This window comes from Ictalurus furcatus, chromosome 7, assembly GCF_023375685.1.
Source record: "Ictalurus furcatus strain D&B chromosome 7, Billie_1.0, whole genome shotgun sequence".
Classification (NCBI taxonomy): Eukaryota; Metazoa; Chordata; class Actinopteri; order Siluriformes; family Ictaluridae; genus Ictalurus; species Ictalurus furcatus.
The window spans coordinates 136,914-163,886 of NC_071261.1; the positions used below are offsets into that span (position 1 = coordinate 136,914).

At 42.7% G+C, this 26,973-nt stretch overlaps 2 long non-coding RNA genes across 5 annotated transcripts; one reads left to right on the plus strand and one right to left on the minus strand.

Annotated features, from left to right (window-relative positions):
• The first annotated feature begins 1,611 nt into the window (after positions 1–1,611).
• LOC128609464 (uncharacterized) lies at positions 1,612–8,235 on the plus strand. Of its 4 annotated transcripts, XR_008386225.1 has the most exons (6): positions 1,612–1,876; positions 4,467–4,682; positions 4,784–4,862; positions 5,044–5,184; positions 5,620–6,568; positions 7,929–8,235. It is a non-coding gene; the product is annotated as an uncharacterized LOC128609464 (long non-coding RNA). The 4 variants fall into 4 exon arrangements; XR_008386224.1 differs by having other exon boundaries at positions 4,784–5,184; XR_008386226.1 differs by having other exon boundaries at positions 4,784–5,184; positions 8,020–8,235.
• Positions 8,236–11,072: 2,837 nt separating this feature from the next.
• Positions 11,073–13,915, minus strand: LOC128609465 (uncharacterized). Its single transcript, XR_008386228.1, has 3 exons — positions 13,787–13,915; positions 13,557–13,691; positions 11,073–12,482 (listed from the first exon to the last, which is right to left on the minus strand). It is a non-coding gene; the product is annotated as an uncharacterized LOC128609465 (long non-coding RNA).
• Between the last annotated feature and the right edge of the window lie 13,058 nt (positions 13,916–26,973).

Here is a 26,973-nt window from a genome sequence, read left to right on the forward strand (position 1 = left end):
GCTAGTGTACACTACATTATGTGCTGAAGATCCAGCCTGAGCCTATTGATCTCAGCGCGCAGAGCGTGCAGAATCGCCTGTCCGTCAGGGCGCAGAGCGTGAAGTTGCAGCCTGAGACTATGGTTCTCAGTGTGCAGAGCGTCCAGAGTCGCCTTTCTCTCAGCATGCAGAGCCTTCAGAGCCGCCTCTCTCTCCTCCGCCTACAAGAACACACACGGCTTTTAAACTCACGCACTTCGTTTTACATCTAAAACGTTATCCATGGACAGAACACACACTCTCCCCAAACAATATAAACACAACAATAAAACAACACAGGAATGTGCTGGAATAAAACTCAAGTGATCGAGTCACTGATGAATCGTTAGCAGAGTTATTTATGCTAGGTGACACAGAAGGTCAAAATTCAGAGAATTCACTCTGCTGACAAAAATCTGAGATTCGAGATCAACTGTTCCTGATCGAGCTCCTGTTCCATGTTCCCACCGCACTGGAGTACCCGTGAACTTTAGGGATAAGTGACGCGTTACTCGCCGCACCTGTTTTCGGGTCATTTCCAGCGCAGTGTCCAGATCTTTCTGAGTGTACTTCAGCATGTCCACGTTCATGTCCTCGCTCTCCTGGGTCTCCTTCAGCATCTGCACCAGCAGGTCCAGCAGGATGGGGTCCTGAAACACTGGAGGCTCCACCTATACACACACACACACACACCTCTTGCCTGTTCTTGGTGATGGGGAGTGTGGGATACTCATAGCTGGAGAGAGGAGGGGGGGGGGGTGACCCCAGTGCCTAGGATTCAAGCTCAAAGGTCTGTGAGGGAAATGACTCATTTTTACTTTGTAATAATTTTTTTTCTTGTTCTGTTTCATTCTCATGTGAGGATAACGCCTAAGAAGGTCATGTCATTACAGTGAGATCAGTACAGAACGTTTATCTGCTTACAGAGACACAAACATGTTCTTCTGTTCTAGGTTCGTCTAAACAGCTTCCAAGATCCTAAAACAAAGCCTGTTTGAACTGCCTCAAACTGCTTCTTATCGGTACACAGAATGATGTCATGCTCTGCGTTTCATATATATAGTAGTGGTTTAGTATGAGCGCTCTCATTATTCTATCCTGTATTAACCATCTTTCTGTAATAAACCTTTTTACCTTCAGAGGACGAGTCTGCGAGTGTTGTCTAATTTCCACGACAATTTGGCGTTTCCTGGCTGGGCTGCGCGAGTCTTTTCAGCTTTTCTGGACAACAAGCAAACCGGAGGAGGCTCGTGAAAAAGTTTCACCCTGAAGTCCATGTTGATGTGCAGGCGGTTTGCCCTTTGTGGTGCGGAGCGAAAGACCGATGCAGCCTCAACACTGACTGGTAGGAATAATCACGAATTTAGAATTCAGAATTAGAATTTTATGAAGTCATTGCGTATTGCTGTCTGTATGGAAGGGAGTCAGTGATATAAGAAATGCGTGTATTACACTGAGAGAAGTATTACACGGAGCCATTTCTTATAAGAAGTTTGAGGAACTTCACCTCTGCGATGGCAGAGAGATTGGTGTTTCATAGATCACAGCTTCAAAACTAAGATATATACCGACAGGTGTAATATATATATATATATATATATATATATAGAGAGAGAGAGAGAGAGAGAGAGAGATAACGGTAAAAATAAACAGAAAGAGTCCGGTTCGAGGAATAAATAAGTAAAGAGAGTACTTAAGAAGCGCAAGAGGCGCAGTGTTTTTACAGCAGATCATCATCAAGTGGCATGCCCACTGACTCATTCCATCATATCAGCAGTACACAATATATTTGGCAAATTTAACGCACAAGTAAATTTTACTGAGATAAAAAATTTTAAATGTGGACTCGCTCTCACAGGTAAACTCTTTTACATTCTTAAAGTTTGCTCTATTGATCCTACAGGTTATATGATTAATTGAATGTCTAGAGATTTGGCACACATTTTGAACCTTTTCTGTCTGTGCACGAGAATGCACATGCACTTGATTTTCATAGCATGTTAAATTGAATAAAACTTTGAAAGTTATAGAAGGTGTAAAAGAAAAAAATAATAAATAAATAAATAAAATATGGGAAAAACATGTAGCAAAGCACATCCTGTGACACAGGGTGCTCATATGTTGATCCTAATATCATGTTTATGCGTGTGAATTATGGGGAAAGATGTTTGAACCAATATGATGTATGGGTTAAAGAATGTGCTTTTCCTGAAAAAGGTAGTTTTAGTCTCAGACAGTTAGAAGAACTGAAACTTAATTTAGAGACAAAGGAGAGAGAGAGAGAGACAGAGAGAGAGAGACCCCTAAAACAAAGAGCAAAGCACAGTTTTTAGCTGACTGGAAGGCTTTTGCTGAATGGCAGAGCGAGGTACATAAAAGAGAGAAAAAAATTCAGGCAGGGCCCTCACCTGTTTCTCAGTGTGCTAAATTGCAGAAAGCCAATCCCGACCTGGACTCCGCCCCACCGCGACGCCCACAGCCAGTAAAGAGGGAGGAACCTGCAGTTTCAGAGGCACCTCCTCACGATGAAGCGGCCCAGCCTACGCCACTCTATCTGAACCTGTCAGAACTGAGCCACAACCCCCACTTAACTATGCTCCAGCTGTCCTAACCTCACCGGTGGCATTACACACGAGATCCCAAGTGAAGGGACCAACAACATTGCTGCCTGAGGGCTTCAGACCAACAAAATCGGACAGAGAAGGGACAATGCACGCCGTGGTAAATGCCCCAATGCTAGAAGTGGCCGGAGAAGGAGGCCCTATGCTAGTTCACAGACCCTGGACATTGGAAGACATCAGGAGCAGCATGACACATCTGCCGGCGTTCTGCGAAGTAGGAGGATGAAAGTTTGGGGATGAACTTCAGATATTCTGCAGAGAATTCAGACCCACCACTCATGAACTACGATGACTGCTCATGGCAAAACTTGGCACGGACTGGGTCAAGGTTTCACGTGAATTCCCAGAGGATGCTGGCCGTCTGATCAACCCACAGTGGGATGATGAAGTCAACGCAAGGTACAGAGCACAAATCACGGCGCCCCAGCAGAGGCTGACGAACACCTTTCCTGTGTGACTGGACATGACAAAAATAGCAAAGTGCAAGCAGCAAGATTCAGAGACTGTATCACAGTACCTGTCCAGGCTCACTGAGATCCACGATGCAAACTCAGGCTTGGAGAAACATGACGCTCTGGCAGATGGGCAGGTGGCCGTCACAGTATGGGAGGCAAATCTCAGAAAGAGCTTTATGAACGGCATGAAACTAGAAATTGCAGCTATAATCAAACAACAGTGTATCGCCTGGGACACCAGAAACCTCACACAAGTGGAGAGGTATGCAATCCACGCGGAGAAGCTCTTACGAGAGGCAAAGAAAAGAAAGATGGAGAGGAGAGGAAGACCAAAAGCACGCAGACGAGGAAGACCCGGCCTTCAGGGCTATGGACCAGGATTAAACTGTGACAACTGCGGAAAGGTTTGACATTTTGCAAGAGACTGTCCAGAGCAGAACGAACTGACGGGCGGAGCTAAGGGAAGGGTGAGGCACCTGGGAACAGAAGAGGTGACATCAGACACCCAAACTATCAGTTAGCTCACAAAGAGCAGGAATATATGCACACACCCACATCCAACATTAGTCAGACTGACAATTCACAAATGTCTGAACCATTCATGACCCTTAACCTTTTAAAGTATAATGCCTCTCCTTTCACACAGTTACCATGTATATCTCTTGTAGTTAATGGGCAAAGTGTCACATTTTTGGTAGATTCAGGAGCAAACGTATTCAGTAATAAACACTGCGAATTAAAAGAATCCCTGAAAAGGAGTTCATGGTCCCTGCGCTCCTTGGGTGTGACAGGACATTCAGTATTAGAACGTTTCTCTGAACTGCTAGTTTGTGAATGGGAAAATGGGAAAAGAGCAACCCGCCAATTCCTAATTTCATCTTCATGTCCAGTCGATCCACTGGGCAGGGACTTAATGTGTGTTTTACACTTAAATTTGATGTCCTCACCTCAGGGAGTAACAATAACTGAGGACTCTTCATTGGGAACTCTGTTTGTTAAAGAAACAGAGCTCTGTGTTTATCAATGGTCCATGCATAACAAGCCTAGCGCCTGTGCTCATTTGTTGACGTTGGGACATGATAAGATGAAGGACAACTATGTTGATGTTGGTTGTCCTCTGCCCTTCATTGCACAGCGCAAGTGCATGAAAGAAAATATTTTATTTTTGAGAAAGAATGGTTTATGGATATCCCAGAAAGTGAAGAGCTGTACCTATATTGGTGCGACAAATTTTGTGCCTGTTCAGTTTCGGTTTGCATTCATATTTGACGGACGTCCCTACACTTTCACTCACTTGTGTTAGGGTATTGTGAGTCACTAACAATATACAACCAAATGCTAGACAGCTTAGCACCTCTACAACTTTCTCCAGGGCACAGTGGGACACTGACACCATTAAATTGTTGCAGCATCTTGCCAAAGGAGGACACAAAGCCAGTCTCTCCAAATTACAGTATGTACAACAAGAAGTGAGATTTCTTGGGTCATGACATTTCTGCAAAGGGAAAGAAACTCTCCACAGAAAGAGTATCTGCAATGCAGAAGATTCCCAAGCCCCTGACGAAGAAACAAGTTCTCTCTTTCCTAGGTATGTGTTCGTATCGTAGATCTTTCATTCTAAACTATTCCATTCTAGAAGCACCACTCAGAGAGATGGCATATGTGACAGGCTGCACAGTTCATTCTCAGGTAAGTTGGATCCAGTTTCCCCCCGTGTGTACGTGCAGTAGCAGCAGCTGAGAAAGCTGTGGTGGCATAAAGAGACCTGGTAGGTTACTCAGAATTGATTCTCTTGGTTCCACATGAGGTGTTGTTACTCCTACTTGAGCAGAAAACCTCACACCTGTCCACCCAGCGGTGGCTGCACCATAACACTATAAGACTAGACATGCCGAATGTCACTTTAAAACCATGTACTGTCCTTAACCCTGCTACTCTTCTTCCAACAGAGGGAGACGGGGAACCACATGATTGTGTCGTACTGACTAATGAACTCTGCTCCCCTAGAGTCGACCTGAAAGACGTTCTATTGGAAAACTCAGATCTGATCCTCTTTGTGGACGGATCTGCGTCACGTGACCCAGAGACAGGTAAAAATCGTGTGGGATATGCAGTAGTAACCGCACACGCGACGGTTTGTCAGGAAGTCTCCCCTCATACCTGTAAGCACAGGCAGCTGAACTGTATGCCCTCGTAGAGGCATGAAGACCTGCTGAGGGACAGTCAGTAAATATCTACACAGACAGTAGATATGCCTTTGAGGTAGTACATGATTTTGGAACAATTTGGAAACACAGGAACTTCCTGACGAGTTCAGGAACACATTTAGCCCACCACAAACGAGTCTCTGAGCTACTGTACGCAGTCCTACTCCCCAAAACTACTGCAGTATGCAAATGTGATGTACACACTAACAAATTAGACCCTGTCTTCCTAGGAAACACTCGAGCGGACAGTGCAGCAAAGCAAGCAGCTGCATCTATAGTCCCAATATTCAAAAGAAAATAATCACTCCTTCTTTACAGCTTTCAGATACCAAGCACGGGCTACACGGACGAGGAAAAGGCTGTGTGGCACAAAGCAGGCTGCACGGTTGTTGACGGAGTTTGGCGATGCCCCCAGGGCTGTCCTTGTCTTCAAAGTTGACGCATGGCAGGGACCATGCGTAAAAAGGGGGAATGATGGCTGCGAAAAGCATTGGTTTCTCTAATTAGTCTAAAAAAAAATAATAATAATTTTTTAAAATTATTTTGTTTATGATGTTTGCGCAGGTCATAACGTGGGTTGAGGTTTGAAGGTAGAGAAGGCCACGTCCCTACGTCCAAACAGGACTCAGAAGCGGTAGTGATATCATCCAGCTTGATATCAAGCGGTGTGCATATCATCCAGCTAGTGGTGGGGTGGTAGAGAGAGAAAATGGGACACTAAAAAACAGACTGAGCAAATGCTCTTCTGAAACAGGCTTAAGATGGGCTTAGCCCCTTTGGGATACTGATTGGGAGACCTCCACACACAGGAATTGGACCTGTGACAGCTCCTCTTCCCGACTGCAGCATGTGATGATGTAATGTTAAATTACTGTGCAACCCTGTCCTCTGCTCTGCACTCTATCCACAAGCAGGTAAAGGCAGCATTTCCAGCTCCAGCCATGGGTCCGCTGCATGATCTGAAGCCCGGAGAGTGGGTCGTGATCAAGGACTTCCGCAGGACCAGGTGGAACAAGCCACGGTGGTCTGGGCCATTCTAGATCCTTTTTCGTCACTCACTCTGTGGTAAAGTGACGCCAGCCACTGCAGGAGTGTGCCAGAGCCGAGCACTGAGCTGGAGAAGACAGGACTGCAATAGGAGAACTAGACCATAATTCTCTATCAAGAGGTCTCTAGGAGGACCAACGCTCCCGAGCGACGATCTGCCTATACACACCCACACACATGAACCAATCCCATGCGACTCCACAATAGACGGTCTTAAGTGGTATGTAGTAGCCGGAATAGTATGACGTAAGCTGTACTATTAGGAGGACTGAACTTCATTGGTGCGTACTATATAGCCACGTGACCAGGACAGAGGTTAGACGACGTGACTTTGCTACCGCAGCTCTTACGCCCCAAAGCTCCCTGACCATAGACTACTGTTGCAGACTAGACACGAATCATTAGACGTCGACCTGCACATCCGCTCATACATACAAACCTATTCCTAATCGTGCACCCTTCTCCTGGTACAGGTGGTATCTGTTAGTATTAAGCCCTGTCATAGAAATAAACTCACAAATCACTGGGACCGTTCCCGACAACACTGGGGGTCCGGGGGTAGACCCTTAAGCTGGAAAGATGAACCAAAGTGCGATATTGAAGTTTATTGGATGGAAGACTTAATGATCAATCACGCCAATCACATCGTTGCAGCAGAAAGAGTGCATGACGCACACACTTTTACCCAAATTTGGTATTTAGCTGACCGTGGTGAAGGGACTAAGTGCCTAAGGCGACGTGATTTCTGTAGGTCCCACATAAGCCCACGAAGTTCTCTAGTAGACTATTGCTGCAGATTGGACGACAATTAGTAGTTAAAAGCCCTTATGCCAAGATATTGGCCGCCTCTGTAAACCGTTCTGTATCGCCTTTCGTCGTAAGAATCATTGCCAACAGTGCTACTCACACAACGTCACACGTCCCCTCGTCATGCAGACACATAATGGCTATTCTATCATTGAACACATGCAGTCTGCGATACGCAGACTAGCGAGACGGGGTTTGATTGGCTGAACTCAGTACTCGGGGGATGGGGCTCGTGGATGTTAACCGTCTGTCTACCAATAGGTGCAATGATTCTTCTTGTATTGCTCATTTTGCCTTGTATCTCTCGTTCGGAGCAGTCTCTCACGCTCATTGAAATCACTAATGACCAAATGCTGATGTTGACAAAGACTGATTACGATCCCTATGATGAACAACATGACTTGTATCCTAAACCTGACTGGGAACTAGATTCTCTCAGCGACACTGACGATGACGACCCATTGACATCCATTTCACACATATTGTAAATATTCCTTTCACCATGACGATTCTCATTTCACTCATAAGCTTGCTTAACGACAGGATACTTTATAGCCGCAAAAACAGCCTTAGCGCCTTCATTATTTCTGTTTCATGATGAATTCAGATGAATCGTGAAAGGATTCTGAAGTTCTGATGTATTCACAGCATTGTAATTCCTCTGTTAATTTTAGCTATCATATTTTGTAATGATAAAAGGGGAAATGTGAGGGAAATTATTCATTTTTACTTTGTAATAAGTTTGTTCTTGTTCTGTTTCATTCTCATGTGAGGATAACGCCTAAGAAGGCCACGTCATGTCACTGAGATCAGTACAGAATGTTTATCTGCTTACAGAGACACAAACATGTTCTTCTGTTCAAGGTTCATCTAAACATCTTCCAAGATCCTAAAACAAAGCCTGTTTGAACTGCCTCAAACTGCTTCTTATCAGTACACAGAATGATGTCATGCTCTGCGTTTCATATATATAGTAGTGGTTCAGTACAAGGACTTCAGAGCGCTCTCATTATTCTATCCTGCTTTATTCCATCCTGTATTAACCATCTTTCTGTAATAAACCTTTTTCCCTTCAGAGGACGAGTCTGTGAGTGTTGTCTAATTTCCACGACAGGTCAGAGGTCACACCAAGTACTCGGCGCAAACCATTGTGTTAAATCTGTTAAGCGTTTATTTTAGAAACAAGCTTTTATACACATAATCAGAAGCTGTGTAACTATGAAAAACAGTATGACTTCCTGTTACACAACCATCACAGATGTGTTTGTGTGTAAAATCTCAGTGTGTCTCACCGGTGATCAGGTCGGACCTCTTTCACCTGGCTCCTCCATACGATCCGTCCTTTTCTGGGCTTCTGGGTCCGGGACTCGAACACACACACACATTCCGAGTTTTAAATGAAAGTTTTTAAGTTTAAATGAAATCACAACACATTCGTATGGTCTGCATTTTACACTCACTCAGGAATGTCAGCACAATTCCACATCATTTCACAAAATACACTGACAAATCTAAAGAAATTATTAATTTTTTAAAAATATTTATTTATTTTTTTAAATACACTCCGAATTCTTCCCCCTTACATCTTGTCCAAAATCGAATGCCTCTCAATTGACATTTTATGCAATATATGCACTTGTTTTTACCATAAATAATTCAGTGCAACAATGCTGTGATCAGTTTGTGGGTCAAACTAAAAAGTTTCCACTTAAACTCTTGCCTCATTTGCATTTTCCAGTCGTTTTTAAAGAAAATAAAAACATAAATTGAATTAATGTTCACAAGATTACGTTTAATTATAATATGATGCAGTACCTAACCTGACATTAAACAAGAAATTATTATTTTTTTAAATTCAATGTTTTGTTAAATGTATTAGTATATTAGTATTAGATTCATTTTTTATATTGAACTAACTATTAGATTTGAATTAAAGTTACTGTATGGCATCTAAAATAAACATTTCCTTTAAAAAACAAAACACACAGATTGTAAATACTAGTAGTTAAATCAGCTGAAAAATACCTTGGTATTAAAGGACTCAGCTGTGAAGGAGTGGAAGAAATGATAACTGCAGGAATCTCTAACTCTCAGTCATGGACTGGCGACTCTTCATGATCCTAGTTATATTGCAGTGGAATGCCAGGAGTCTTATCGCTAATGGACAAGAATTCAAAAAGTTTGTGACTGATCTGTTACATAAACCTCATGTAATATGTGTGCAAGAGACGTGGTTAAAACCACAGTTAGACTTTGTGATTTATGGATATACTACAATCAGAAACGATAGGGAAACGGGTAAAGGTGGAGGGGTAGCAACTTTTGTAAGAAATGATGTGAAATATAACCGGATCAATAAAGGGAAAGAACATGAATCTGTGGTAGTCAGAATACGGACAGGAAAAGACAGTATAACGATAGTCAACTTTTATAATCCCTGTAATAGACTGAGCACTGATACACTGAATGCAGTATGTGGGTTGACACAAGGGAAAACAGTATGGTGTGGGGATTTTAATGCACACAGCACGATATGGGGGAGTAAGAACACAGATATAAATGGATCAGTGATAGAGGAATTTATAGACGATAAAAACTCTGTATGTGTTAATGACGGGAAGGGCACACGGTATAGTAGTTCACATAACACAGAAAGTGCTACTGATCTGACAATAATGTCACCTGAAATGGCAGGAATCAGCACATGGGAGGTTTTAGACCAGTCGACAGTAGGTAGTGATCATTATCCAATAATAACCAGGATAGGAGTAGAGATACACCAGGATAGCGAAGTGAGAACACCAAGGTGGAGGTTAGATAAAGCTGATTGGCAGATGTTCTAAATGCTGAGTGAAATAAAATGTGTGGAACTAGTGAATAAGGATATTACAGATGTAGAAGAAATGTACAGAAAAGTGACTACGGCAATTATACAAACAGCTGAAGAAACAATTCCTAAAAAGACAAGATGTGAACGAAGAAAGAACGTGCCATGGTGGAATGAGAGCTGTAGTATAGTAATTAAAAAGAGAAATAAAGCTTTTAGGCAACTCAAAGCTCACCATACACTGGTAACTTTGATTAACTATAAAAGGGCACAAGCAGTAGTTAGGAAAACAATTAGATCAGCCAAACGTGGGTACTGGAGACAATTCTGCAATAAAATTGGAAGTGAAACCCAGCTATAAGACATATGGAGAACAATTAGGAAAATGAGCAGAATAAGAAACAGTGTAGAAATACCAGTGTTAAGTAGCAATAATATAAATGCGATCAGCAATGCAGAAAAAGCAGAACTTTTGGTAAAAACTTTTGTGAAGATCCACAGTACTGAAAACCTATCCTCAACAGCTAAGCAGTGTAGAGATCAGACACTTGCCCAAAACCCAGGGATAGCAGAAAGAAGGACTACATCAGGGGGAGAGTTGGACTTACCATTTACTCTATTTGAATTAAAAAGAGCCATATCACATGCACAGCAAACGGCACCAGGGAAAGACAGAATATGCTATAGCATGTTAGATCACATGAGAGACAGCACACTTGATGTAGTATTAAGACTGTTCAATATGGTATGGAATACAGGAAAAATCCCACTAACATGGAAACAGGCAGTTATAGTTCCAATACTCAAACCTGGCAAAGACCCATCAGATCCAGCAAGCTATAAACCCATAGCATTAACGTCACAGCTAGGCAAAACTATGGAGAGGACGATAACAGATAGATCAGATCACTATATAGAAAGTAGAGGGCTTCTCTCACCGTATCAGTCAGGATTTCATAAAGGGATTCTGTATTATGCCTAGAGTCAGAAGTTAGGAAAGCTCAGACTAACACAGAAAGTGTAATTGCTGTATTTTTTGATGTTGAAAAAGCCTATGATATGCTTTGGAAGGATGGAATTATATAATTAAACTCGACAAATTAGGAATAAATGTTTAGATATATAATTGGGTATTAGACATCCTGAACAGAAGAGCAATAGAAGTTAGAGTAGGTGCAGAGTACTCAAAGAGGTATGCAGTGGAAAATGGTACCCCACAAGGCAGTGTATGTAGCCCAATACTGTTTAATATTATGATTAATGACGTATTTGATCAGGTCGGGGGAAATATAGGTAAGTCGCTTTATGCGGATGATGGGGCACTCTGGGTTAGGGGTCGGAATATAGAATATTTAAGAAAGAAAATGCAACATGCAATAGGGAAAGTAGAACAGTGGGCAAATGAATGTGGATTTCAACTATCAATTTCAAAATCACAAGGTATATGTTTCTCTAAACGTCATAAAACAGTACCACTTAAATGATATGGGCTAGATCCTGAACAGGTCACGGCTGTGAGATTTTTAGGAGTGATTTTTGATGAGAAGCTGACCTGGGGTCCGCGCATTGATAAAATTAAGAACAAATGTGAAAAGATTAATAATGTTCTGAGATGTCTGTCAGGGCGAGACTGTGGAGCAAGTAGGGCATCGCTCATAAATATATATCAGGCTCTTATGAGGGCCGCCTTTGATTATGGCTGCTTATCATATATGTCTTCATCACAATCAAATCTTAAAAAGCTCGATGTGGAACAGGCACAAGCACTTCGGATCTGTACTAGAGCATTTAAATCATCACCAGTGACTGCATTACAGGTGGAGACAGGAGAGATGCCGCTGTGTATCAGGAGGGTTAAGATCATGCTGGCATATTGGGTAAATCTACAAGGGTATAGCAGGGTGCACCCCACGAAAGCCATCTTACAAGAATGCTGAGTTTTATAGGACTAACTTTAATAGCTTCGGATGGTTAGGAAATGCAAAGGCACAAAACGCAGGTCTCAGTCAGCTACAAGTAAGCCCCATTATGGCGATACCAACTGTACCACCCTGGAGATTCATAAAACCATCTGTAGATACAAGATTACAACAAATATTAAAAGAGAATTCAAAATAGCACCACAAGGGATAATAATTCAAAACTATATGGACCAGTATCAGGATAAATTACTCGTATATACAGACGGGTCAAAACAGCCTGAGACTGGCCGCAACGGTGCAGCTTTTTCATTCCTAGGTATGAAGTAGCAGTCAAAAAAAAAGGGTGACCGATCATTTATCAGTGTACACCGTAGAATTATTAGGAGTCCTACTGGCATTGCAGTGGTTGGAAAAACATCATCAGAACCAAGATGTCGCTATAGCTTCTGATAGTCTATCAGCACTATCAAGCATACAGTCTGGGAAAACATCATTCAGAGAAGACGTTGTCTACGAAATACTTCATCTGCTTCTCATACTTCATGCTAAGGGGCTGAGTGTTTCCTTCTTCTGGGTTCCTGCACATGTAGGGGTAGAAGGAAATGAAATTGTGGATGTACTGGCAAAAAGATCTATAAAACATGAAACAGTTGATATACAAGTACCATTAAGTAGAGCAGAGATCAAAACCATTATAAAGGGACACACGCATAAAATATGGCAGGAATACTGGGACACAGCTGACACCGGACGACCCCTATATACCATACAAAAACAAGTAGGCATGAGTGTGAGGCAGGGAAGAAACCCAGAGGAAGAGATGATAATTATGCGTCTTAGAATAGGTCATGCTGGCTTAAATCTAGCATTAAACAGAATAGGAAAACACCCCACTGGACTCTGCACACACTGCAGTACACAAGAGACAGTGAAACACATTCTGTTAGACTGCAAAAGGATATGAGGAGGAAAGAACTGAGCTAGAGATGCAGATTGGAAAACAAAACATGACACTAGAGAACTTGCTGGGGAAAACATCTGGGAAAATGCACCGCCCCTAATAAACTATCTAAAAATACTGGGATAAGTGAGAGACTTTAGTAATCTAGTAGGAATATCTAGTATATAGTTATTTATCTCTTTATTTTCTTTTATTTATGTAGTATTGTTTTGGTATTATTATAATTTTTTTTTTCATTTTATTTTATTTTTTCTGCCAAACTACTGCCCACACTCCAGTCCAGTAGGTGGCGGTAATGCACCTTTAGCTAGTTTGCCAACCGCCATTAAATCAAAAAGAAGACGACTATAGCTCCTAAACCCACGCGCGAAGCCGGATGACTCAGCCATTAAACTAGTAAAAGAGCTCTAATTAGCCAGAGAAGCTAAATGTCGTTCGGCCACGTCCACTTATAAAAGTAAATCATACAATATTCTCAGACTGGGCAGTTATTGACAGGGTGAATTCATCGTTTTAAATAGAATCAAAAATAACATCGACCTATTTGCTAATCACATTTCGATTAGCTTGTTCATTAATTACACTGCGCATGCGTGGACTGGACTGCCTCCTCAAAAATATTTGTATAATATTAACATTAATATTGAACCAGAGGAGTGAATAAAAAAAGTTCTAAAATGTTATTTCTCACTTCTCCTCCTCTTGTTCTTCTTCTCTGTGCGGGTGTGAGTTATCTTTGGTCGGTTCCTCGGTGATTCGGTCATTAGTGAACCGAGCTCCGAGAGTGAACCACTGCGCCGTCACCGCCTGCTTCATACTGATACACCTGAAACACATGTGTTAACACCGTTAACTACACACATACACACAATACAGCACAAAACAGAACGGGTTCGGTTACACAGAAGCGAATAAACTCACTTTAGTTTGGGTCCAAACGGGCCAGAACTAACACTAACACCGCTTTCTGCTCCTCACTTCGACTTCTCGCGCTCGCGGTGACGTCACCAACGTAACGGACGTTCACGTAAATTTGAATCTGTGAGGAGAAAGTAAAATAAAATAAACCCAAATATTATTTCATAAAAAGCTTCATTATTCTCTTCTTCTTAAACACGATAGAGGATAAGATATACAAATACATAAAAAAGACAGCTTTATCATTATTTTAAATCAAATCCACTTTAAAAGTGCTCCTTTCTAATTAAATTTTAATTAAAAATATGCTTTATCTTACTCTTGTTCAATTTAATTTTTTTAAATTAATATTTAATTCATTGATGATTGTAGTCGTGTTGAGGTTTCATGTTCTTTGTGCTTTATTATCATAAATATACACTTTGTTTAAACTTTGGACACAAAATGTAAACATTCCTCATGAATCCAGAACATTCATTTGTTTATTATTTAGAAAGTAACAATTAAACAGCTGAATAAAATGATCAGATTAATCACTTGCAACATTTAGGATATGAATTTCTTGTATTAAGTGAGGTTTTTAATTTCTACAAGTGTTCATACAGACAGAAAGACCACAGATGAAACAGATTTAACAGACACAGGACAATTAGGACAAGGAAAGTGAGAGAACTAGAATGATCATTTATTTATTTTAAAAAAATAAAATTATAACCGTGTTCAAGATCACAGCAAAAAGACGGTACAGGAAACAAGGGAACAAAAATATTTCACATTTCCTGTTTAAATTCAACAGTAAAATCACATGAACTGAAGACATTGTGACTTTTTGAAACCGGTCGTTAGGTTCTTGAGTCAAACGGAGCAGGTAGTGATGAAGAAGCTGCCTCAAAAGATCATTTCTGTTCCTCGAAGAGTTTAAAAAAAAACAAAAAAAAACATTAAATCCTAAATGTATGAAAGATAAACATTATGTACATTTTACGTCTAACTACAGTGAACCTGACGGAGAGTGAAGCTTACAGGGGCGAAGTGTTCACGCTACAGCAAATTTCACTGTTTGATGCTAAACTCGCTCACGTAGGAGGTGCGTTTCTCTGTCCCGGGATATTCCTAGCACTGTGTGTGAAAGCTCCTGAGATGTCCAGCATGGAGACGTGTGTGTATGTTGATGTGTACACAGTACCAATGGTCAGGATGTACTCTTGTGTCTGAGTTTCTCATTCTCCTGAAACACACACACGTGCACACACACACACACATACACACACAGTGGAATTGTAGGGGACTCATTTACAAACAAACATGACTGCAAAAGACCATACAAAACAATTTCGTGCAATTGCAATTTCACCAGTGCAAGTAGATTTCCGCAAAGAAAAGCACAAAAAAACTCAAATTCTGTAAAAAGCCGCAGCAAAAAAAAAAGACCTAAATAAATAAAGAACTCTGCAAAATCGTGTACGGACTGATAATTGCTATTTAAAAGGGAACATCATCAAATGACAACACTGCAAGAGATGGTCAAGAATTAAATCTTACACACACACACACACACACACACACACACACTCAGAGATTCACACACACACTCACATACAGACACACACTCTCACACATACACACTCACACATACACTCACACATACACTCACACAGTCTCACATACACACACACATACACACTCACATACACACTCACACACACACATACACACACTCTCACACATACACTCACACATATACACACAGTCTCACATACACACACTCACACAGTCTCACATACACACACACATACACATATACACACACACTCACACATACACACACACTCACATACAGACACACACACTCACACACACACTCACACATACACTCACACAGTCTCACATACACACACACACACATACACTCACACGTGTGTGTGTGTGAAGTGAAATTCAGTGGAATAACAATAAAAAATTGGGTTATGCTAATTTATTAATAAAAGAGCACAAACCAATAGGTCTGTCTGTCTTTTTTTATTTTTACTGTTATTATCACTTACTTACTCAATTCAAGTTTTACCAATGCACACTGTGCTGTGTCACACCAATAAATCACTCCGAATTACATTCAATTTAATGAAATTGAAACAGAGAGCGAGAGAGGCCACACCTCCTTCACTGAGATGGACAGACACAGAGGCCACACCTCCTTCACTGAGATGGACAGACACAGAGGCCACACCTCCTTCACTGAGATGGACAGACACAGAGGCCACACCTCCTTCACTGAGATGGACAGACACAGAGGCCACACCTCCTTCACTGAGATGGACAGACACAGAGGCCACACCTCCTTCACTGAGATGGACAGACACAGAGGCCACGCTTCCTTCACTACCGCCAATATGCTTAATTTAACACACTGGCTTTCAATATTTTCAATAGCATAAAAACACCCCCCCCCCACACACACACACAAAGCACTGCAGTAGGATGATGCCAGATTCACATGAACGTGCTACATCTCTCATACAGTGTATATATAGTGGGAGACACTGGTGTGGCTGCAATTTTTCACTCATTATACATTTGACCACACAACTTCCACTATTTTATCCAGTTTATTTAAAGAGAGCATCTCCTGATGTAACTATACAATCAATACTATCAATCAGAGACAGAGAGAAGGAGAGAGAGAGAGAGAGAGAGAAGAGAGAGACAGTGTGGCAGTACAGTTTTATTTTCCTGCAACTGACCACACCAACTTCACTGAGACAGACAGAGAGGCCACACCCACTTCACAAAAACAGACAGAGGCCACACCTACTTCACTGATACAGACATAGATGCCACACCTACTTCACTGAGACAGACAGAGAGGCCACACCTACTTCACTGATACAGACGGAGAGGCCACACCTACTTCACTGAGACAGACAGAGATGCCACACCTACATCACTAAAACAGAGAGAAAGGCCACACCCACTTCACTGAGACAGACAGATGCCACACCCACTTCACTGAGACAGACAGAGATGCCACACCTACATCACTGAGACAGACAGAGAGGCCACACCCACTTCACTGAGACAGACTGAGAGGCCACACCCACTTCACTGAAACCTCTCTGTATGTATAGGTCCATGACATTTTTATCAGTACAAATGACTACAAATAACCATAAAAACTCATTTGTCATGATATACGAGAGGTTTGGATTCATTCTTGTATCCAAGAACAAATCTGGGTTTATCAAAGCAAGCGATCAAAGTTCTAAATTTGTGCAAAAGACCCTCCAAGCAAATGGATTTTATCACACATGTGTAGGAGGAGCTGAACACCACGCCCACTGATAAATCCCACGCATTAAACTGATGCGCTTGTACACAGAGACACTAATTTGCATAAAAAACGTCCTCCAAATCACCGTATACGCTAAACAACCTCCCATTAAAACACCAAGCAACGGGCTCTTCGTACTGCTCGTTACGCACAACACGGGGTGTGTCCAAAGGTCTACGAACTATCTATGAACGTCACTGACAATGATGCAGCAATCCTGCTGCACGTTCTCTACATGGATACGGTTCAAAAACGAGACCCCAGGAATGAAAATGTCACTTTCTGTCATTCCTACAAAACTAGTAGGAAAATGGTGAAGAGACAGAGCAAGCCCAAAGTAACCGAAACCAACGAGAGAAGACCCTGACAGATCTGACATGAATGTTAATGACTTTAACGTTAATGAACTAAACATTAGCTTAGTGCTAGCTAAAAGAGGAAACCGTGCGCGAGCGCGTCCTCACAGCAGCAGCTTCTGAAAAAACAGCACCGGATGGGAATCAGGTATCAGGTATGAAGCGAGGCCCAGCCCTGGAAAAATAAACAGTCGCACTATATAAGAAGCAGGAAGTGATTAAAAACAATAAAAGCTTCTCATTTTTCCCAGAGAGACAGACATGTTTAAACAAAATGGTTTTACAAGATGCCGTTTTCATTAACTACTTATGAATAGTGTCCACACACACACACTCACACTCTCACAAATCGCTTTTTCACATATTTATCCATCATATTTTTAACTCAAATATGTGTTCATATACATGCTGAACAGTTTAGAACAAAATAACAACAGTATTTTGTTATCTGGATAAATATCAGTGAAATATCAGTGATTTTTTTTAATGAATGTACTTTTTATCCATTTATAATTACATTTAATGTTGTGAAACATCACTTATGGAAAAACCAGTTGCTCCTTCAGCAGCGTTTATATTCTCTCAACACTAATACGACAAAAAAACACTCAATACTGTTTGATGCAGAATGCATATACAATTCTCTCTCTCTCTCTCTCTCTCTCTCTCTCTCTCCATAAACCTATCTATCTCTCTCTTACCTTCTCCCACAGACATATGGAGCAGTACTGGAGAGTCAGCTCTCTCATGGTCCTCTCTCACCTCCCGACAATCAGCAATAAGCTTTGCCTTCCTCTTACAACCGCATACACACACACACACACACACTCTTTTTCAATATGACCGAGATGACTGAGTAACTCTCTCTCTCTCTCTCTCTCAAAAACACACAAGGTTCTGGAAGTTTCTGGACCTGGCCATGGGGTGCAGTAATTGGATCTGAGAGACGGCAATGGAGCTGCTGATCGAGTTACAGTGGAAATCTGGCACACAGAGTGAGCACACACACACACACACACACACACACACACACAGAGACAGAAAATGAAAGAGAGGGTGATGCAGAAAAAGAGGAGAGACAGACAGAGATATGGATAGAGATAAATAGAGATACAGAGAGCGAGAGACAGATAGATAGAGACAGACTGACAGAGTGAAGGTGAGAGTAACAGAGAGAAAGAGAGACAGAAACACAGACAGAAAAACAGAGAGACAGACAGACAGACACAGAAAGTGAGAGACAGAGATAGAGACAAAGACAGTGAGACATACACAGAGAGAGAGAGAGACTTTGACTTTGACTTTTAAATTGTCCTTTTATTTAGTCATTTAGATTCCTCCAAATTTTTGAGACATGGTAGATAATGAAAAAAATTCCATTAATAAATAAATAAATAAAATATAAAAGTGTAGAAAAAAGTAAAAATGATAAAAAGATAAAAATGACAAAAAGACAAGGTAAAAAGAAAACTATTTCACATGCCACTCTTTTTTTTTTTTAAAGTTAAAACTTAAAACTCCTGCACCTACAGAGTATAAAACCTCCCCAACTGCCCATACTTCCCAAAATTCCTGCATCCTACGAGTCATTTAAAAAAAAAACATATTCAACTTTGAGTCTAGCTTTAACTAGTGCAGTTAGCAGTTTTTCCGCCTCCTGAGTGCCTCCTCCCTGCATTTTGTTTTTTCTTGAAAGCCAGATAGCAAGCTTGACTTGACCTATTATAAAATTTAGTAGAACCACAGCTTTATTTTTTGGAACGTACTTTGGCCCATATATGTAAAGGCTTTCTGCCCATGTAACACCCAACCCTCTGCACCAGGCTCTAAGTAGAGAGAACAACCTTTGTAATCTTCGACAATGCAAAAACAAGTGTTCTACTGTTTCATCCTCGCCACAGAAGAGACACTCCCTGCCCCTAGCGGGGTCGATGTGTGCCACGTGTCTGTTTGTGGCCACGGCCCCATGCACTATCCGCCACTGAAGATCAGCTGTGCGCTTCTTGATGGGCGGTTTGTACAGGGACCTCCAGCATCCTCGTGGGGAAGAGTCCGGTGCCAACAGCCCTGACCAGTGTGACTCCTTTAGTCCAGTCAAAGCACCTCTGTGCACAACCTTAATGCATATTTCATACAGCGCGTTCTTGGAGGCATCCTCCAAAATTGTCGTGTCGGTGTTTTAAAGGATAAAAGAGCTCCTTCCTCTCGCTGATTCCCCTCTACTGCCACAGAGATTCGTAGAAGTAAAGGGGCCTGCTGGTTTTCCTCTGGGTCCTGCCCCAATGCTTCCCTGAAAAGGGAGGGAAGTGCAGAGACCACCTCTCCCAACAGTCTCTGCATGAGGCGGCCTGACAGTACCCCCGTCTCAGTGCACAGTTCGCTAGTCGTCTTCCATCTGTTGCCAGCCCTCAGATTCTTAATTTTTGTCCTGCTCTCCGTAAGCGCTGTCAAAAATATGCAGATTCTAACATTTTGGACTGTATCACTGAGTTGTAGAACAACGGCTCTTCTTCTATGTTGGGAAAAAATTTTGCACCGGTCCTGCTGATGTTCAGTACTTAAGACCAGGCTCTCAGGACAGACTGGTAGAAAGTTGTTGTAGCTGATAGGTCCATTTCCTTCAGATTCAGTACAAACAGATGTTTATCGTACGCCAGATTTTCAATGCGCTGAAGTAAGGCACAGGCTGTACCGGCCCACGCTATCCCTTCCCCATAGAGTAACCTCTGTGCCGTCTGCAGTCGGAAGGTCTTGACTCGACATGACAGGTCAATCAAACCCTGCCCCCCCTCCTGCAATGGCAGGTAGAGAACAGGGGCACAAGTCCAGTGCTGTCCAGCCCAGAAAAAGTTCACAATCTTCTTTTGAATTTCCTTGATCAAAGTCCCTGGGGGGTCAAAAGCAGTGAACCGATGCCACAGCATGGAGGCAATCAGGTTGTTGACAACCAGTACTCTCCCCCTATAGGACAACTGGGACTGAACCCAGGTCCATTGAGACAACTTGGCACACACCTTCTCCACTACCCCCTCCCAGTTCCTGTTTTGAAAGTCTGGTGTTCCTAAAAAAACTCCCAGATATTTCAACCCAGCTTTTCCCCACTGGAGATTGCCCGGTAGTGTGGGAGGGCCTTGTTCCTGCCACTGCCCTATTAAAAGACTCTCACATTTATTCCAGTTAATGCGTGCTGAAGAAGCTCTTGTGTACATTTCTAGGCTGTGAGTCAGTGTTTGGATATCGTTCTGGTTTTTTATAAAAACTGTCACGTCATCTGCGTATGCAGACAAGAACAGCTTTTCCTGCGCTCCGCTCACGGACAATCCCCGTAGTTCTGCTCTAAGGCGGCATAGCAGCGGTTCTATAGCCAGACTGTAAAGCTGGCCAGATAACGGGCACCCCTGTCTAATTCCTCTTCCCATTTTAACTGGGCAGCTAAGACCCCCTCCAACCTTGAGTGTAAAAAAGGCCTCAGAATAAAACATTTTCAACCACAGTAAAAAAATTTCTCCCCACACCAAAGGCTTCAAGTGCCTGAAATAGATATTCGTGATCAACCTTGTCGAAAGCTTTTTCTTGATCTAATGAAAGAAGACCTAAATCACATGAATTCAGTTTACTTAGCTGTATTACGTCTCTAACAACAAAAATGTTGTCCATTATTGTACGGTCCGGTATGCAGTATGATTGGCTTCTGTGTACAATTGTGTGCATGCACTTTTTTAGTCTGTTTGCCAGGCATTTTGATAAGATTTTGTAGTCACTGCAAAGAAGTGCCACAGGTCTCCAATTCCTCAAGAGTCCCAGGTCTCCTTTTTTAGGAAGCAAAGTCAAGGCCGCTCTTGTGCAGCTCACTGGTAACCTTCCCGTGCTGAACGAACACTTGAAGACCTCCAGTAGATCTGCACCTAGGAGTCCCCAAAAATGTTTGTACAGCTCGTTTGGTATTCCATCTATTCCAGGTGCTCGTCCCTGTGCGAGCTGCTGAACAGCAGTGGTCACTTCTTGCATTTCAAGGTTTGCGTCCAGCATACTGCTTTGTTCGAGAGTCAGTTTGGGCAGCTCCCTGAACAGCTCCTCCCTGCAGGATGGATCGCAAGTCTCAGCGCTGTAGAGGTCGGTGTAAAAGACTGTAGCTTCTCTCCTCATTTCAGCCGCCTCTTTTGTTATAGTTCCATCCGCTCGTCTGAGGTACAGCATCTGGTTTTGTGGTTTCGCCTTCCTGGAGAGGTTGAAAAAGAAGGCACTGGGAGAGTCCATGTCCTTGATATTTGAAAAACGGGATCTTATTAGTGCTGTTTTGGCCTTTTCGTGGAGGAAGGAGCTTAAAAACTTTCTCTTTCCCTCCAGGAAACTGCTCGTGTTTGGGTCATTTCTACCAATTATTTCGCTTTCTGTTAACATTATCTCCGCCTCGAGTTCTTGTATTTGACCTTTTATTGTCTCTATTGAGTGTGCTGTGTATTTCTGACAAAATACTTTAATTTGTGTTTTTCCCACCTCCCACCAGGAGACCAAGCTGTTAAAATCTTCTTTAGTTTTTTTCCACTCACCCCAAAAAGCCTTAAAGTTTCGCAGAATCCCTCGTCCTGAAGCAGTTTTGTGTTGAAATGCCAGTATGATCTATGCTTTTTAGTGACAGACATCAGTAGGTCTACAGGAATTAAATGGTGATCTGAAAAACCAGAGGGGCTCATGACTGCTTTATAGAATTTATTTCCGTTTGTTCTGGTGGCGTAGAACCTGTCCAATCTTGCTGCAGTGATCTTCGTATTAGTAATTTTGACCCAAGTGTATTGTTTGATTCCCTGGTTTCTCTCCCTCCACACGTCAACCAAGCCACACTGTCTGATAAGCCCCTCAAGTGCCTTAGCAGACTGTGGGTGTGGTTCCTCCCCGATCCTGTCTAGGGTAAAATCTGTGGTGCAGTTCCAATCCGCTCCCAATATTACTAGGGGATTTCTTCCACTTTGTTGTATTGCATTTTTTAGTTTGTTGAAAAGTTGTGCTCTCTCACTGCCATTACTGGGGGCATAAACATTTATAAAAATGCACTCTATTCCCTTTATTTCCGCCTGCACCATTAAAACCCTACCCTGCTCCAGTTCTGTTATGCGTGTGTTGGTTTGCCCTAATGTTCTGTTAAAAAGTATTGCTACCCCAGCACTAACATTTGTTCCATGGCTCTGGAAAATTTTCCCTTCCCACCACATTGCCCACTCTATCTCATTTTCCCAGTTACTATGAGTCTCTTGTAAAAAAAAATTATATCCATGTTTTTTAGTTTTATCAGTTCTCCAACTGCTGCTCTTTTGTTCCTATCCCTACCACCATTGATGTTTAAGGAGCCTATTTTTAATTTCTCCATTGGAGGGATTAAAGAGAAAAAAGAGAAAACAGTAAAGACAGCAGTGCAGAAAAAGAAAAACACCCAGCGTAACGCCTTCATTTTTTCTTTCTTTTGGCCGAAGATTTCCGTAATCTAGCTAGATGACTTTTTAAACGGTATCTCTTCCTTTGGTGTAGCTCCTCGTAACTTGCTGTACGTTGTAACTGTACTGCTGAAGCAATAAATTTTTCAATATCCGGAAAAAATTCCTTGACCTCAACCGGTCTGCCAAATGTATCATCCAGAAATCTAACGATTTCAGTTAGTGAATAGAGCTGTCGATCTCCCCCCAACTGCGACCCACTAATGTCTGAGATATCGGAGAGGTTGTCATCCTGGAATTCCTCCTCTTCCACTTTCTTCTCCTGCTCTGCTTGAATACTTACTGACTTCTCACTACTGTCTGCTATATCCATGTTTTCTGACCCCCCTCCCCTTCTACACCCCCCTCCCCTTCTACACCCCCCATGCTATCTGACCCCCCCACTGCTGTACCCCATTTTCTGTCTGACCCCCCCTCCACTGCTGCACCCCCGGTGCTGTCTGACCCCTCCTCCCCTGCTGCACCCCCCATGCTGTCTGCCCCCGCCCCTCCACTGCTACACCCCTCATGCTAGCTGACCCCCCCCCCTCCACTGCTGCACCCCCGGTGCTGTCTGACCCCCCCTCCCCTGCTGCACCCCCCATGCTGTCTGACCCCCCCTCCCCTGCTGCACCCCCCATGCTGTCTGCCCCCCCCCTCCACTGCTGCACCCCTCATGCTAGCTGACCCCCCCTCCACTGCTGCACCCCCAGTGCTATCTGACCCCCCCTTCACTGCTGCACCCCCGGTGCTATCTGACCCCCTCCTCCACTGCTGCACCCCCAGTGCTATCTGACCCCGCTTCCACTGCCGCACCCCTGGTGCTGTCTGACCCCCCTACTCTGCTCCGTTTATGTGCCTGTACTATAGATTCCTGAGTTCTTTCTACTTCTGGGCCTCTCCCTCCAGGAGTCAGCTCATCTGACCCATCTTTTAGTTCCACCCTTGTTTGCTCAGGTCTATCAGGTCCATTACCCCCCGCCGTGGTTTGGTCAGTGTCCTGTCCTCCAGCAGTCTCTGACTACTCTACACTGCTCACATTAACCTGCTTCTCCACCCTGACTCCGCTCGGCCCGGCTTCCTCTCCGTCTTGTTTTTTATGTGGACACGCAAACTTTTTGTGCCCAATGTCCCCGCATTCGAAGCACCTCATGCTCCCAGTGTTGGCGTACAGCATGTATGATTTTCCCTCATGCCATACTCTGAATGAAATATCCAGCGTGGGTTCATTCAGAAACATGAGCACTGTGCGCCTGAGAGAGGTCACGTGCTTCAGCGCGGGGTTTTTACAGTTTAACGGAACCATTCTCACACCGCTCACTATTTTACCGAAGCGAGACAGCTCCCGCTCGATATCCTCATTAGGGATGAACGGCGGAATATTCGAAACCGTAACTTTAACTGTTGTAGCCCCCAGCGGAGTGACGGAATAAAGCTCTCCAATTACCTTTATTCCATTTTCAGTCAGCTGGTGCACAAGTTCCCTCTCCTTCACGAACACCACCACGGCCTTGTTCATTCTCGATGCCGCCACAATGTTTTCGCATTTAATAAACTCCCCTACCGCCATTAGCACCTGCTCCACCGAGACCTCGGAGCTCACCTCACACCGCACCCCGTGACGGAGTGAGAGAGGCCGGGCTCCACCGCTCAGGTGAGCCGCCATCCCTACACCCCGCCACGAGATCAACAGCTCCCCGCAGCAAAAAAACAACTAATAACACCGCTTCCTTGATAATACTATCACACGCTCACCCAGTGATTGTGCTCTGAAATTCCAAATTGTACAGAAAGAATATATATATATATATAAAAGATAGAAAAAAGTTAATTCGCTCTAACACCACGCTCACACGCCACTCTCGCTCACAAACTCCCAGCATGCACCAGAGAGAGGGGGAGAGAGAGAGGCATATGAAGAGAGACAGAAAGACAGACAGACAGACAGACAGACAGCAAGAGAGAGACAGACAGACAGACAAATGACAGACAGACAGACAAATGACAGACAGAAAGAAAGTGAGAGAAGGAGATAGAGACAAATACAGTCAGACATACTTACACAGAGAGAGAGTGAGCAAGAGACAGAAAGGCAGTCAGACAGAAAGAGAGAGAGAGAAAAACAGACAGACAGAAAGTGAGAGAGAATGACAGACAGACAAAGTGAGAGAGATAGAGACGACAGTGAGACACACATACACAGAGAGAGTGAGCAAGAGAGAGAAAGAAAGAAAGACAGAAACAGATCAATAGAGACAGAAAGGCAGTCAGACAGAAAGAGAGAGGGAGAAAAACAGACAGACAGAAAGTGAGAGAGAATGACAGACAGACAGACAGACAGAAAGTGAGAGACAGAGATAGAGATGACAGTGAGACACACATACACTGAGAGAGTGAGACAGAGACCGATCAAGAGAGGTGGAAAGACAGTCAGACAGACAGACAGAAAGAGATAAAGAAATAGAGAGACACTTGTTTCTCTCAGGCTCTTGTAGTGACTCAGGGCTCAGCTGGTGCTATTCTTGGTGCTGAAATCAGTCACCAGCCTGCAGTTCACTGAATATTCATTACAGCATAAACATGATACACTATGTTACCAAAAGTATATGGACGCCTGACCATAACACCCACATGTGCGTCTTCCCTGAACTGTTGCCACACCGCTGAAATCACACAACTGTATAGAACGTCTCTGTACGCTGTAGCGTTAGAATTTCCCTTCACTGGAACTAACAGACCCAAACCGGTTCCAGCATCACAACGCCCCTGTACACAAACCCAGCTCCATGAAGACACAGTGTGTTAAGGTTGATGCAGAAGAACTTCACTGGCCAGAAGAGTGGACGTTATTGTAACGGCAAAGGGGAAATACATCTGGAAGGGGATGTTCAACAAGTGTATACTGTATGGGTGTGATGGTCAGGTGTCCACAAACTTTTGGCCATATAGTGTGTTCTTGGAAAAAAAAGGAAGCTGGGTTCTAATGTTGAGACTTGATGACAGAATTTTAATAGAGCTGTGATGGTTCAGCCCGAGACGGGACTGAAAACACTCAATCCACCCTCGCACAGAAAGTGATTTGGGCTAAAATAAAAAAAAAGACGCTTCCAGCAGGGTTTACTGACTGTAAACAGCTCCCCGGTGCAATACGTTATAATAATGCAGATACAATGAGGGTCTCAGAAACCATAAACTAGGCTTTTATCACGAACCACAGCACTGAAGCACTAAATCTCGATTCGAACCCCAGACCCCAACCCCAGAGAAGCGAGGTCAACATGCTAACCACTAACCCACCATGCCCCTCTCCAATTAATCCAAATAATGAAATGTTATTCAAATGAATTCATAACAAATAATGGATATGATCTAAAAAAAAAAATCTAACATTAATTCATTTATAGTAAAATTCATAAATGAGGCTCAGAGGTGTGTTCCAGTTTCAGTTTTCAGTTTAGCTCCTGTCATGTATTTGTAGTAATGAATTGTATAAACATTAGGAAACCCAGCTGTATTTAGTGTAACATGTCCTAACTTTTTAATGACTTTGTTGATAGTTTTTATAGCTTATTTACGTGGAGGTTTAAGATATATGGTTTGTTGTTATTATTAGACAATACCATTTTTTAAAATGTTAAGTTATGGGAATGGTCATTTAAAGTGTTCCCGTATTATGTACATACAGTATCTCACAAAAGTGAGTACACCCCTCACATTTGTGTAAATATTTGATGATATCTTTTCATGTGACAACACTGAAGAAATGACACTTTGCTACAATGTAAAGTAGTGAGTGTGCAGCTTGTGTAACAGTGTAAATTTGCTGTCCCCTCAAAATAACTCAACACACAGCCATTAATGTCTAAACCGCTGGAAACAAAAGTGAGTACACCCCTAAGTGAAAATGTCCAAATTGGGCCCAGAATGTCAATACTTTGTGTGGCCACCATTAATTTCCAGCGCTAAAAATTAAAAAAAATAAAAATGACAAAAAAAGAGGTAAAAAAGAAAACTATTTCACATCCCACTCTTTTTTAA